This window comes from Protopterus annectens, chromosome 1.part1 (genome assembly GCF_019279795.1).
Source record: "Protopterus annectens isolate FY-2018-M chromosome 1.part1, PAN1.0, whole genome shotgun sequence".
NCBI lineage: Eukaryota > Metazoa > Chordata > Ceratodontiformes > Protopteridae > Protopterus > Protopterus annectens.
The window spans coordinates 1154879422-1154893998 of NC_056726.1; the positions used below are offsets into that span (position 1 = coordinate 1154879422).

At 41.0% G+C, this 14577-nt stretch overlaps 1 protein-coding gene across 1 annotated transcript in view; it reads left to right on the plus strand.

Annotated features, from left to right (window-relative positions):
• LOC122809121 (axin-related protein-like) overlaps window positions 1–14577 on the plus strand; it is a gene marked incomplete in the record, with an annotated part of 104202 nt that overhangs the window by 30871 nt on the left and 58754 nt on the right.

Consider the following 14577-nt stretch of genomic DNA (forward strand, 5'->3'; position numbering starts at 1 on the left):
TGAACATTAGCCATAGTTTATGTGGCATGATTTGACCTGGAGTGCAGCATATTTAAGGCCTTTGGGTTCGATTCTGTCTATCCATTTTCTTAAGTGTTCTGTGATTGCCTGTCATGCATTGGCGAGGGGTTCAAAGTCAACACAGACCATCAATCAGTCTGTCAGACAGTTTTTGTATAATACTGGAATCTGTGGCTCAGCACACCTTTTTACCACTTTGGGCATTAATGGTACTTAATTTTACACTCCCATGCTTTGGTAACTATGTAAGTAAATGTACTGGAGCTCCTTGGAAACAGATGATATAAAGTACAAGTCTTTTTATTTGGCTAGTGCTAGTACTAGCATTAGTATTAAGAGTTGGGAGGTTGGGACATTGGCATAACGGTTAAGGTGTTTATCTTACAGACAAAAGACGTAGGGTTTGATTCTCACACGGGGTAACTGGCTAGGCTTAAAATGGCCCACAAAGGCAGGTAGCATAATATTAATCTATGAACTGATTAGTACTGGGCTAGTATTATTAGTTCATCTAAATAAACAGATGTAGTAATGTTCTTACTAAAATATAAGTGTGTAGTTTGGGGATGATTCAAATTATTGTCATTCTACAGACTGCTTAGTAAGTTTGATATATGTATCCAAGTGCTTGGGCGGAGGCATTTGTCTAGGCTGGTGTCACCCTACTACCAATAATATGGTATCTCTACCTTGTTTGCAAGTGATAAGAAAGTAGCAGACTCCAAATCCGACTTCAGACTAGTGACAAGTGGAGTACCACATGGTTCAGACCTGGGTCCTCTCCTGTTTGGTATCTACTTTTCCGAAGTACAGGCTAACACAGGAGATCTTTGGCTAAGAATGTTCGCAGATGACTGCAAACTGGGCAACACCCAGATCCACTCTGAGTTACAGCACAACGGCACGAAGATTATAGAACCAACTGATATTGCCAACATCCTGGCAGATAGGTTCAGTGCTAACTTTACCCCCCCACACCCACTAAAGGGCCTGTATCTATACAAGGAAGAATGCAGAGTCCCTGTAATCACAACTATGCAGGTAAAAGCTGCACTTTCTAAAGATAAAAACACAGAATCCGTGGGACCGGACAACATCCCAGGCTGCGTTTTACACGAACTTCAGAACAAACTGGCTCCCCACTTAAGCACCTTGTTCAATAATAGCCTCGCTTCAGGCTTTGTGCCCACTGAATGGTGCACAGCAACAGTTATCCCACTCCACAAAGGGGGAGCCACCACTGATCCCGGGAACTATCGACATATTAGCCTGATGAGCCTGGTCTGCAAGGCCATGGAACGTATCATCATGGAACTCATAAACAAAGACATTGGTAACCTCCAAACTCTGGATCCAACGCAGTTCGGGTTTGTGAAAGGCAGATCATGCCTCCTGAACCTGATCGACTTCTTTGAGGCAGTCATCAAAGCCGTAGATGAGGGTAAGCTGGTTCACACAGCCTATCCTGACCTCGCCAAGGCTTTCAACACCATCCCCCATTCTGGAATTATAGCTAAACTCACTAAACTAGGTATAAATCCTTACATCACAGGATGGGTTGCCAACTGGCTCACTGACAGAACCCGTACTGTAAAAGTTGCAGACTGCAAATCTGACCTCAAAGCAGTGACAAGTGAGTACCACAGGGTTCAGGCCTGGGTCCTCTCCTGTTTGGTATCTACTTCTCTGAAGTACAGGCTAACACAGAAGGCCTCTGGCTAATGAAGTTCGCAGATGACTGAAAACTAGGAGCCATAGTCAAGTCCCCAAATGATGTGGACATCCTACAGAAGTGCCTTGCCGAGACAGATGCCTGGTGTCAGAGCCATGGCCTCAAACTCAGTGCCAAAAAGTGCAGTGTCATCCCCTTTGGTAAAAACTCTGTACCCATGAACTACCACATAGGCAGCAATCTACTTAACACTGAATGTGTGATAAGAGACATTGGGACCCAGGTGGACAGTAGTCTCTCCTTTGATAGTCACTTCTCCACAGTAGTCAGGAAGTCCTACGTGGCACACCTCATCATAAAAGGGCTCTCATCCAGGAAAAAAGAAGTCATTGTTCCCCTGTACTCGACACTCAGACCCATTATAGAGTACAACGCCCCTTTTGGAATGTACCTCACAAGACATCTACAGCAGCTGGAAAGGCCACAGAAGTACTTCACAAAGAGGATTACTGGCCTCAAACAAATGCCCTACACTGACCGCCTCAAAAAACTTCAGCTTTACTCCGTAGCATATCGCCTACTCCGAGGTTATCTCTGCCTAACATATAAAACTATGTCAAACCTAGAGCTGTTGTACATGCTACACCTAAAGAAATCCCAATCCCTCCGAGCTACATGCTCTAGGGACCTAAACCTTGTCACCACAATAAACAGGACATGCTGGAGGGATAGATTCCTGTCCCAGAGACTCCCCATACTCTGGAACAGGCTACCCATCTATGTCAAGCAAGGTTCTTCATTAGCACTCTTCAAGAAAAATCTTGATGAGTGGATGGGAAATAGGAAATAAATCCCGGGGATCACTTCTGTGTCTCTGCTCGACAGTGGCACAGGAAAATAATTTTCTTGTGTGGCGAAAGCCAGGGTACCTTTTTGGCTAAGCTTATATAGTCCCTAGGGCCAATAGCCTAGTACCTACCTATGAACCTATGTTGATGGAAACAGAGGCTTGCAGAAAGCCAGAAACAGTTTCTCCACTGAAAACACTTCTTTCAAAACTTGAAAGATTGTTTAGGTTTGAAGAAAAGGCTCAAATGAAAAGATTCCATTAGCTTGAAAGGATTTAGTTTCAAAGCATTGCTATGTCCTTAGTAACTATTCATTCACACTCTAAGAAGGTGCTTTTATGAAATCCCTCCATCCAGATACATCTAAAACTTTTTAGAAGTCTTTTTTTTTTCTTTCAGATATATAAATACAGATAAACAACAATTTTTTTTGTTTCTGTTGTGTCAGTTTGGAAACCAAGTAAGCAGCACAAAGCCATGTTTCCCACCCATAATTCTGCTTGCTGCCTTTGATCTGAGCAAACTGTTCCCTTCCATGGAAGAGATCAAAGGGTGATCTAAAACATGTTTCAGGGCGCCACTGTGGTTTTCTTTAATCTCCTAATTATAGACTCTGTTCTTTTTATTGCATAAGAATTCCAGAAGATGCAAAAAAGGTGGGGGGGTGTTAAACCATGGCATTTTTTTCTCTCCTACAATCTTCTATAAACCCTTCATAAAAATAAATTCAATCCAACCTGACCAAAAGGAAAACCTCTTAAATGATACGTTCTCAGCATAACTCCCAGTGCAGTAGTGGAAAACCATCTTCCTAAGTTCCAACCCCATTAGCGTTTAGCCACAAAGTCAGAAAGTACCAGACTTCCTAAATGGGTAAAGAAATTTCAAACTGTTTTGTCATTGTGGTGAAAATTTAAGGACAGAGGAACTGCAGTGGTTGTAGCAAAATATACATTGAGCAGAGTAGGAATGCTGATGTCATGTTGGTTATTTCTGTGCAACTAAACCTTTCTCAAGTTTCCTTAAGTACCCTAGATGAAAAGTTCCTCTGTTATTCAATTCAGTTTTACCAGGAATGAACATCTAAGTTAACAAGTGCCTGTTTCTAGGTGCATGGTTAGGGCAGTGGTGGGAAGTGGACTGTACGTGCATGAGTGTGTGTGTGTGTGTGTGTGTGTGTGTGTGCATGTGTGTGTGTGCGTGTGTGTGTGTGTGTGTGTGTGTGTGTGTGTGTGTGTGTGTGTGTGTGTGTGTGTGTGTGTGCAAGTAACGGTTATTGTTATGGAAAACTAGAAACAGTTCAGTTTTTTCAGCATGTTTTTATTACTTTTCGTACATATCCAGCAGACTGCTTCTGGGAATAAAACATAACACTGTAGTCTTCTCTTCAAAAAACAGGCTAGCATATGTCGTTCACAAAAATGGCTAGAATAGGTCATTCAGTCATTTATGTAGTATCTCCTTGAGTTTTCTGTGGTCTAACCTGAGATATGGTTGTATTTGTTGAAAATTACATTGTCTTAGGAGAACACATTAAGTAGGACTGTTTAACTATAAAGTTAACATGTAAACTATTAAAGCTATTTGTTGGGTGTGACACCAGTTTTTGTCCTGAACTGCCAAGCAGTCTGATCTGTTGCATGGTCCTGAGTAACATTCATGTGACTCTCTTTTCTTTTCACTTTGTTTGATGGGGTACAGTACCGATCCATTCGGAACCAGAGAAATGTAACTTCTTGCATCCTTTATTTATTTGCCAAGATTTCGTCAGTCTTGTAGGACATTGTTGGACTGTCTTCACTGCTCTTTTGCTGTTTTTTGTTTTTGTTTTGATTTTATTTTTAATTGCTTTTGGCATAAGTTATTTTTAAGTATGGTTTTGCATGTCGGGTGTATTTTTAAACCGTATGATTTGTGTGCCTGCCACATTTGATGTTTTGCGTGTGAGAGCTTATGCCTTTGTGAAGTATCAGTGGTGTTTATAATGTGGTGGTGGGTAACACTGTGTGTGGATGTTATTGGTCTGTACTAGTGTTCTGTGTCTGTAGTCTAGAGTTTACAGAAAAGGTCTTATAGTAAAGCTTCGTTTTTCAGAAGTGTTTCTGAGGTGTACATTTATTTCCTGCCGTGTGTGTGTGTGTGTGTGTGTGTGTGTGTGTGTGTGTGTGAAACTTTTCATTGTTCCCACAAAAGTGCTTATTTCCTCTTCATTGTTCCCCATGCCTGTATGTTTGAACACACCAAGTCATTAGGACTCCTGGGTTCTTTTGTTTATTGTGGCATCCTGATTTGCACTGTTAGCTTGCAGTTGCCAAGTGGGTGTTGGCCACCCAAGCATTACCTGTCCTGTATGCACTGTTACTGTTTTGCTGAGCAGTTTGGTGGAAGACAGTTTATGCTGTCTACACATTTGTACGTGTTTCAAGGGAGATTCAGTAGCTAGTGTTAAGGAATAGTGATGAGTTTGAAGTCTTATTACGAGCTTTTTGTAATGTCTCATTTCAAGTAAACAGTGCTGCTTTGTGATATTAATATGTGCTTAGTGCGGAGTACCATTTCCTTTGAGCTGATAACTGCAAGTACAAATTGTTAGGATCCAGTGAGAGCCCAGCATGCTTGCAGTGCTATCTAGACTTTTCTTTTGTGATATGTGCTTAACATTGTATGCCTTTACGGGCACGGCCGGCCTTAGGCATAGGCGAACTAGGCGACCGCCTAGGGCGCAATCCATCGGATCGTCAGAGTGAAGCCAACAGACACCAACATTTATTTTATTATTTATTTATTTTTTTTATTTCTCACTGCCCTAAGACTACAATTGCGCCCTCCCCGGCATCTGAAGGGCACAATTTACAGAGCGGAGTTCTGCGACCCCTAACCTGGAAGCTAACAGAGTAACAGACAACGTTTCTTTTTTTTTTTTTTCATTGCTGCCCTAAAGACTACAATTGCGTCTCCTCAGCATTCTGATGCTGGCTGGGGGCGCAATTGTAGTCTTTAAGCAGACTGTGAAATAAAAAAAAAAAAGAAACGCTGTCTGTCTCGGCTTTTCCAGGTTAGGGGTCCTCATAAAAATCAACCCTTCTGACAGAAGGGCGCAATTTACAGAGCGGAGTACTGTTGTGAAGATTCTTAACCTGGAAAGAGAATAGACATTTTTTTTTATTTCACAGTTCACTGCATTGCAGTCTCCCAGCATTCTGATGCTGGGGAGGCGCAATTGTAGTCTTTAGGCAGCGGACTGTGAAAAAAAAAAAGAAAGAAATGTTGTCTGTCCGGCTTTTCCAGGTTAGGGTCCTCCACCCTTCTGACAGAAGGGCGCAATTTACAGAGCGGAGTACTAGTATGTGTGTGTTTATGTTAGCGCCGGGCGCTTGGGGCAGGAGGTAATGCTTAATGTCACTTCACCAAATGACACAGCTTCAAACAGCTACAATTTAAGGTTAGAGGTCTGGATATTCTCACAAACTGATGGCAAAGCTCCTCCTAGTCTGGAACTTAGGTTCCTCATCTCTGAAGTAGCTATTAGTTGATGTGGTACCCCACCACAAGACATCTGAATCATGAGCAGTGAATTTTTGGTGTATGCATATAAATAACGTTTTGTATTTTGAGTGGGATGGCAGCATTCTTGAGGAACACCTGGATATTATCCCGTTGTCACCTGTATGTAACTTCTGTGGAATGTAAGGCATCAATATACAGCAAACCTCCAAAAGATAAAATTGGACCAAGCACGGCTTATATGAGAGAGAGAGAGAGACACACACACTAGGGACAATCTTTAAACATTGAAGTTAGAAAATGACAGACATTGAAGTCTGACAGTCAAATGTCTGTCATTTTCTAACTTCAATGTTTAATGACTTGCCACTAATTTGCCAGAAAACCAAAATTTCATATAAAAAAAAGGGACCAAAACTATGAGGCATAAATCTGGACATTCTGCAAATATCTGTACAATTGAGAGGTATGGATGGGTTCTGTACTGTTTGTACATATACATAGGAAGAATACAAGAACAAGGTTTGCAAATCGCAATTTCTATTTGTTTAGTTTTTATTATCATTTAAAAGTATCCATCTACATTCAGCTGAAAAGGGTTAAGATTGGTTGTGGTCAGTTTATATATTTATTTATTTATGTATACATTATGTCTATAGTTATGCATTTAACTATGTATTTTTATCTCAGGACTAAGTGAGACAGCAATTTACTGAGCAAACCTCTCTGAAAGTAATTACAATAAAAAAAAATTCCCAAAGAAAACAGATATTGTGTCCCTAAATACAGTGGGCTGCCCCACACCCTACATATGGGGATAGGGAGAATATTCCATTACTTAAGCCCCCCAACTCAGATCAGCTTATGGTGAAGAAGTGCACCCATAGCAGATAAAAAATGTTTTCTGGTATTGTGGATTACTGAAAATGAATGATAATGCATCTGTATCAGACACACTGTCATTCATTCATCCTTTCATAGGTTCATGGGTTTATAGGTAGGTACTAGGCTATCGGTTCCCTGGCTTACGCCACACAAGAATGTTATTTTCCTGTGTCACTGTCGAGCAGAGACACAGAAGTGATCCCCGGGGTGTATTTCCTATTTCCCATCCACTCATCAAGATTTTTCTTGAAGAGTGCTAATGAAGAACTTTACTTGACATAGATGGATAGCCTGTTCTAGAGTATGGGAAGTCTCTGGGACAGGAATCTATCCCTCCAGCATATCCTGTTTATTGTGGTGACAAGGTTAAGGTCCCTAGGCGTGTAGCTTGGAGGGATTGGGATTTCTTTAGGTGTAGCATGTCCAACAGCTCTGGGTTTGACATAGCTTTATATGTTAGGCAGAGATCACCTTGGAGTAGGTGATATGCTACGGAGAAAAGCTGGAGTTTTTGAGACGGTCAGTGTAGGGCATCTGTTTGAGGCCAGTAACCTCTTTGTTAGGTACTTTTGTGGCCTTTCCAGCTGCTGCAGATGTCATGAGGTACATTCCAAAAGGGGTGTTGTACTCTATAATGGGTCTAATGAGTGCCAAGTAGAGGGGAACAATGAACTCTTTTTTTCCTGGATGAGAACCCTTTTATGATGAGGTGTGCCACGTAGAAGGACTTCCTGACTACTGTGGCGATGTGACTATCAAAGGACAGACTACTGTCCACCTTGGTCCCAAGGTCTCTTGTCACACATTCTGTGTTAAGTAGACTGCGGTCTATGTTGTAGTTCATGGGTACAGAGTTTTTACCAAAGGGGATGACAATGCACTTTTGGCATTGAGCTTGAGGCCATGGCTCTGACACCAGGCATCTGTGTCAGCGAGGCCCTTCTGTAGGATTTCCACATCATTTGGGGACTCGACTATGGCTCCTAGTTTGCAGTCATCTGCTAGAACAGAGGCTTTCTGTGTTAGCCTGTACTTCAGAGAAGTAGATACCAAACAGGATAGGTCCCAGGACTGAACCCTGTGGTACTCCACTTGTCACTGGTTTGAGGTCAGATTTGGAGTGTGCAAAATTACAGTGTGGGTTCTGTCAGTGAGCCAGTTGGCAACCCATCTTGTGATGTAGGGATTTATACCTAGTTTAGCTATAATTCCAGATTGGGGGATGGTGTTGAAAGCCTTGGCGAGGTCAAGACAGGCTGTGTGAACCACCTTACCCTCATCTACGGTTTTGGTGACTGCCTCAAAGAAGTCGATCAGGTTCAGGAGGCATGATCTGCCTTTCACAAACCCGAACTGGGTGGGATCCAGAGTTTGGAGGTTACCAATGTCTTTGTTTATGAGTTCCACGATGATACATTCTATGGCCTTGCAGACCAGGCTCATCAGGCTAATAGGGTGACAGTTCCCGGATCAGTGGTGGCCCCTTTGTGGAGTGGGATAACTGCTGCACACCATTTAGTTGGTGCAAAGCCTGATGTGAGGCTATGATTGAACATGGTGCTTAGATGGGGAGCTAGTTTGTTCTGAAGTTCATGTAAAATGCAGCCTGGGATGTTGTCCGGTCTTGTAGATGCTGTGTTTTTGGCTTTGGAGAGTGCAGCTTTTACTCATGAGCTGTGATTACAGGGACTCTGCATTCTTCCTTTATAGATATGGGCTCTTTAGGGGTGAGGGGGTAAAGTTAGCACTGAACCTATCTGCCAGGATGTTGGCAATATCAGTTGGTTCTGTAATTTTTATGCCATTGTGCTGTAACTCAGAGCAAATCTGGGTGTTGCCATTGAGATTCTTGACATAGTTATAGAATGCTTTGTGGTTGTCCTTAGAATCAGTGGCAATTTTGTTTTCATAGCTTGCTTTGGAGGATCTTATATGGGATCTCAGCTTCTTACTGAGGTTGACCAGGGAGCTCCTCCACTCATGGGATTTTACTCTCTTTTGCAATAATTTCTTCCTTCTGTTGTACAGTTTGTTTATGGCAGGGGGCCACCAGATTGGCTTCCTGTTTTTGGAGGATAGCGTCTTGGTTCTGTTTGGGATAGCATGATCCATGCACTCGTGTGAATGCTTATAGGGTGCATTTGTGTAGGATTCAGCAGTCGTAACTGTATTGTCCATCTGCATGGGTGTCATGAAGTTCACCAGTTCTGTCTTAAGTATGAAGTTGGCTTTGGAGAAATGTTTTACCATGGTTTTCTTAATGGGGGGGGGGGTGGGGGCAGGATGTGGATATCAAGGGTGATTAGCTTATGGTCGGATCGGACCAACGAGTAGTTGACTTCATTTGTGGAACACCGGTCACTCATGTTGGTAATGACTATGTCTAGGATATTGTTGCCCCTGGTGAGGGTGTGGATAAGTTGATCCAGGGGATTAGAGTTTATGAATTCCAGAAAGTGTTGTGTGAAGGAGTTGGTATACTAGTAGTTTTCCCAGTTAATGGTGGGGTAGTTGAAATCACCCATTATTAGGGTGTTTGGTTGAACCCTAATATCTTCCAGTACATCAAGAAAAGAGGAGTGGGAATCCTGGGGCATGGTGGGGGATCTGTAGCAAGCTACAATTTGGATTGCAGTTTTGCCCAGAGTTAGTTGCACTTGGATAATCTCGGATGCATTATACTGAGCAACTAGCCTGGAGGTGTGGATATCCTTAATGAATATGGACACACCTCCGCCTTTGGTGTTCCGGCCCAGGTTACATGGCTGAAAAGTGTGGTATGAGTTATAACCTGTTAGTGCAGGGGTGCTCTCTGGAGCCTTGAACCAGTTCTCAATCACTGCACAGATATCGATGTTCTCCATTTTAAGGAGTGCCTCGAGTGAGTGCATTTTGAGATTTAGACTTAGCATTGAGTAGCATCCATCCATCCATCCAAACATCCAACCATGTTTCTTGCCGCAGTGTAGTTTGTGTCTTGCATGTAAAGCATCATCAGTCCAGCAGTTTGACTTGTTTTCCTAGGGTTGGCAAGTAAGTGCCCCATTTTGAAAATTGTTTTTTTTTTCCTTTCCTTATTGTGGTACTTGTCCTATTTTAGTTGTGGGTTAGGGTCAGATGCCTTACATATATTTAGGGTATGGTCACTCTGCAAAAGATCCTACAATATTTTGTAGAAGGCACATATCCCACAAAGACTTCTACTCTGATTGTATTTTTGTTGGGTCCCATTCACAACATTGCTTCCTGGGAGATCTATGATAATTTTAGCAAATGCCCATATGATAATGAGCATACCTCTCAACTGTCCAGATTTTTACCTCATATTTTTGACCTATTCTTCATACAATTTGTGGTTTTCTGGCAAATCATTCAGGATTGAATTAACTAAATGTCATACATATGAGTTTGTCTTCATGCCCTTCAGAAAATGCCTGCTAAGAAAATGGTGTTATTTTAGCAACTTTCTAGGATTACAAGAGCAATATTTATAAATGTGTCTTTTGCCACCCCCACTCTTTCAGGCTTTTTCCAGCTTTCTTGTACTAAGAGATTGAAAGGTATGGATGCATGTATGTAATGCTCTGCTTGCTGATTATTTGGTGCATTTTAAGGGGGGATAGGGGGTTTGCATTCCTGAGTGTGTCCTCTTTTTATAAGATGCCTAGTAACTATGAACTTCTTGTCAGTTTCTCAGTTATTCCCTATTGCAATTTTACCAGCTTACCATTTTTTTTTGTGTAATGTAGTAAAGTAATTCTTCAAGGGTGGCAGACAGTGAATTGGTAGATGAAACACTGAAATGTAAAATTGTTTGCCAGTAACAGACTGCTCATTATTAAAAAAATCTCTTTAATGTAGAATTATTCGGATGAACTTTACTTCTGCAGAGATTGTGCTTATTGACTTGTGAATTTTAATGACAGAACTTTGAGTGGCCTTTTATAGATTCATAGATTAGTACTAAGCTAACTGCCCTTGTGAGCCATTTTAAGCCTAGCCAATTATCTCTTGTAAGACTCAAACCCTGCACCTTGTGTTTGTAAGGCAAACACTATAACCATGAGGCCACACTCCCATCCCCTCTTTATAGTTAAAATGTTTTGAAATGGGCAAGTTTGTCATTACTGGGTCATGCATTTTGTTTTATTGCTTACTGGAAAAATGTTCAAAACTACAAATTTAAAAAAACACACTAACAAGTGGTGCTTTATTATACAAGGAATGTAATTTAATACAATCAGAAAGGTGAATCAAAACACACAAACATGTATGCATGGCCCTAAAATGTGTGCAAGGAGGCCGTTTTGAAAATAGCCCAAAGGTAAACTTAAGCCTCCACTGGCCAGATGCATTTTTTATGAATGTGGATTTTCATGCCGTTTCAATGGCAGAGAAGTTTATTGCTCATGCTAAGTCTGTTTTCATTGTGAGACTGTATTGTTTAGCAAATATCTGTGTTTGTGCTATTCAAGTTTAAGCTACTGTACATATGGAGGAGGGAGGTTGCTATTCTACTTTCACTGAGCTGTAAAGTTCACTCACCTACCCCAAAGTAAATTAAATTGTTTAGATTAACTTAAGCATCTCTTCGAAATAAGGCATATGAGCTTCAATTTTCTGAGGATGTGACTTTTATACTAAAATATATGTGAAGGGGCAACTGATAAAGCAGGTTTATTAAAGGAAAATTCCACTGTCCTTCACTTTCAGTTTAACTGCATCACAAGGTATCTTTTCTTCATATGCATTTAAATGAAGGAAATGGCTGCAGTGACTTTCCTGGGGAGTGACCGATCTATGGGTGTGGCTTATAGGGGTGTTTCATGAGCACAGTATGGGTGGGGCTTAAGGGGCTCCGGAGTACTACTTCGCCTAGGGCACCAGTTCAGCTAAGGCCGGCCCTGTTTACGGGGTCGTGTGTGTGTGTGTGTGTGTGTGTGTGTGTGTGTGTGTGTGTGTGTGTGTGTGTGTGTTTGTTTGTTAGGGGAAGTCAGTGCAAAATAAACTAAGAGGTGTGTCAGTTTGTGGTGTTACTGGACTTTTCTAACTAACAAAAGTAATTTAAGAGGAAACAACTCTTTCTTCACGTGTTAGGAAAGTAAGCAGTAATTTTCAATACTGCACTGAGTTTATCCATAATATTGCACTTTCCATCACAGGGATGTAGTCAGTCTCTTAGCAGGCAAATTTAATGCTAACTTCCCCCACCACCCCCTTACGCCTGAAAATTGAATTTTCCCCATAATATCCTTAGAATAGGTTTATAATCTCCATTAAAAGCTAAAAATAGTATTTCCATGGAGTTGGACAACATACCAAGCTGCAGTCTTATCATTGCCAAATTTGTTATGTCCAAGCATCTGCTTAAACTTCAACCTCAGCCTATCCAAAATGCTTTTACTTAATGTGTGGAGAGCTGATACTACATTAAATGGCGCCAGTATGAGCTGGAATATGCACATACCGGCTAAATTGAAGATGGTTTCAAGCTTACAAAAACAAAAAGTGTGTAGCATAGTTGCATTTAGTGGGGTGGGGGGGGGGTGCTCCCTACATATTTTAAAAATATTCCTCTTCAGACAGGCACAGTCAGAAGAGACCTGTAGTACTTGTGTCGACAATTCTGTCTGTCTGTCTGTCTTGGTCATGAAATGCATCTATCTGTCCCAGATAATTCCAAGTAAATTTTATTATTATTATTTATTTATTTTACATTTGTTGACCGGGCTAGTCTAGCTGGATGTATGTCCATTTTCAGTAGAGGCCAGGGGAGAAAAGCTCCACAAGGATCAGACAAGATTACAAATATTTAAAATTACAGAATTTTAAGATTAAAAATACAAAAGCAGTTACAAAACATTAAAGTTCAGTTACAGATGCATGAAAGTTCAGTTAAGGTGAAATACAGATAAAGTACCCCTTCCCCTATTTTCACTATTAAGTTTTTTTTTTGTGGAAAAGTAATAGAAGGAAGAGAGAGATTCCCAGAACAACAAAGTCATTAGTAAGGAATGGGAAGAGACTAGTCATAGAAGAGAAGAAAATCAGGAATGGGAGAGAGTAGTAAAGGGGAAGCTACCCCTCTATCAGAAGCAGGTAGGTTAACTGTTAAGTCTATTGTGCGTATGCTAAGTCCCACTTAAAGGTAGTAACCTTAGAAGTGACAATAATGTAAGGTGGAATAGCTTAGGAAAAATTATTGATGCTGAAAACAGGAGGAGAAGGTATTAGTCAGGGTTGGTACAGGGACAGAGCCAGTGGCTAGTAAGACAAAATTTAAGTTTCTTTTTGAAAAGTAAAGTAGAGGAGATACAAGTGAGGTCACCAGGCAGTAGGTTCCAGATTTTACCCACAATATTAGAGAAAAGGGAAACTCCTGCTTTATTATTGGGTTTATGTGTGGATACTAGTAGTTTATTAGCTGAGCATAGATTGGAAAGATTTTTGTATGGACTGATAAGATTTGTAAGAATTGGTGTTTTCTCTGGATAATAAAGGATTTTATGAGAAATAATTAGTTGCTGAAATAAGAACTGATTGTGTAGTTCCAGCCAACAGAGTTGGTTTAAATATAGGCAATGGTGGGTTCTAAAAGTGGAGCCGGTAGCAAATCTGGCTAAACTGTTGTAGGAGATTGACAGCTTGTTGAGGTTAGTTTTTGATAGATTTGTGTATATAGGAGAGGCATAGAAGAGAGTGGAGATGAGGTGGGTGTGGGCAATAGTAGTTAATAATAGTAGTAAATATCTTCAAGACCCAAAGAAGTCATCATACAACTGTACTCTTCCTTTATCAAATCCTTCATTGTCTGTACAGGTTCAAGTATATTGCTGAACTGGAAAGGCCCAAGAGATTTCTTACCAAGAAAATTAAAGGCCTTAAATCCTTCAGGTGCCCTGATAAGACTAGCACAAATTTCCTTCTATTTAGCCTACTGGGTGCTCTTTGATGACCTATATCTCACTTTTCAGAGCATCAAAGGCTCTATTTTATTTGACCTCCTGTTTCTTTGAAAAAACATTGGTTGTAGTAACTCCCATACTAGGGGCCTAACTCTGTACCAGTAATAAAAAAAAGAGTTCTGGATGGATTGGTTCCTAACTCATAATGTTTCCAGTGTAAGTAACCAGTACAACTCAAACAAAAGGTTAGTTTAGATGACTTATCATATATGGTGCTGCTTTTTTTACCTGTGTATCTCCTTAAAGGTGCAAATGGCAAAGGCATCTTGTGGTCCTTGTAACTGCTTGTTTAGTATTGTTGCTGTGTTCCTATGCAACACTATTTAATGGGTTCCTATCGCGTAGTCAAACTTTTACAAGTTCGAACCACATATGGTCAAGACCAAACGTTCCAGTTTCTAAAAGTTTGAGCATTTGAATGGAAATCTCCGAAGCGGAGGTTTCCATTCACTTCAATGAGGTGCGATCTCGTCGTTGGTATATTTAAGTAGCAGGGGGTATGGGGGGCGCAGCCTACAACATTGGGAGAGCATGGGGGCTTTTCCCCCTGGTTACAAGTTATCGTTTTGTCCATTGTGTAGTTATTTATTTTTTTTTACATACTCAATGGTTCGACCATTAGGTGTTCAGAGTTACAGAACTTCGACTATGTAATACACACCCTGTTTAATAAGGGGGGGGT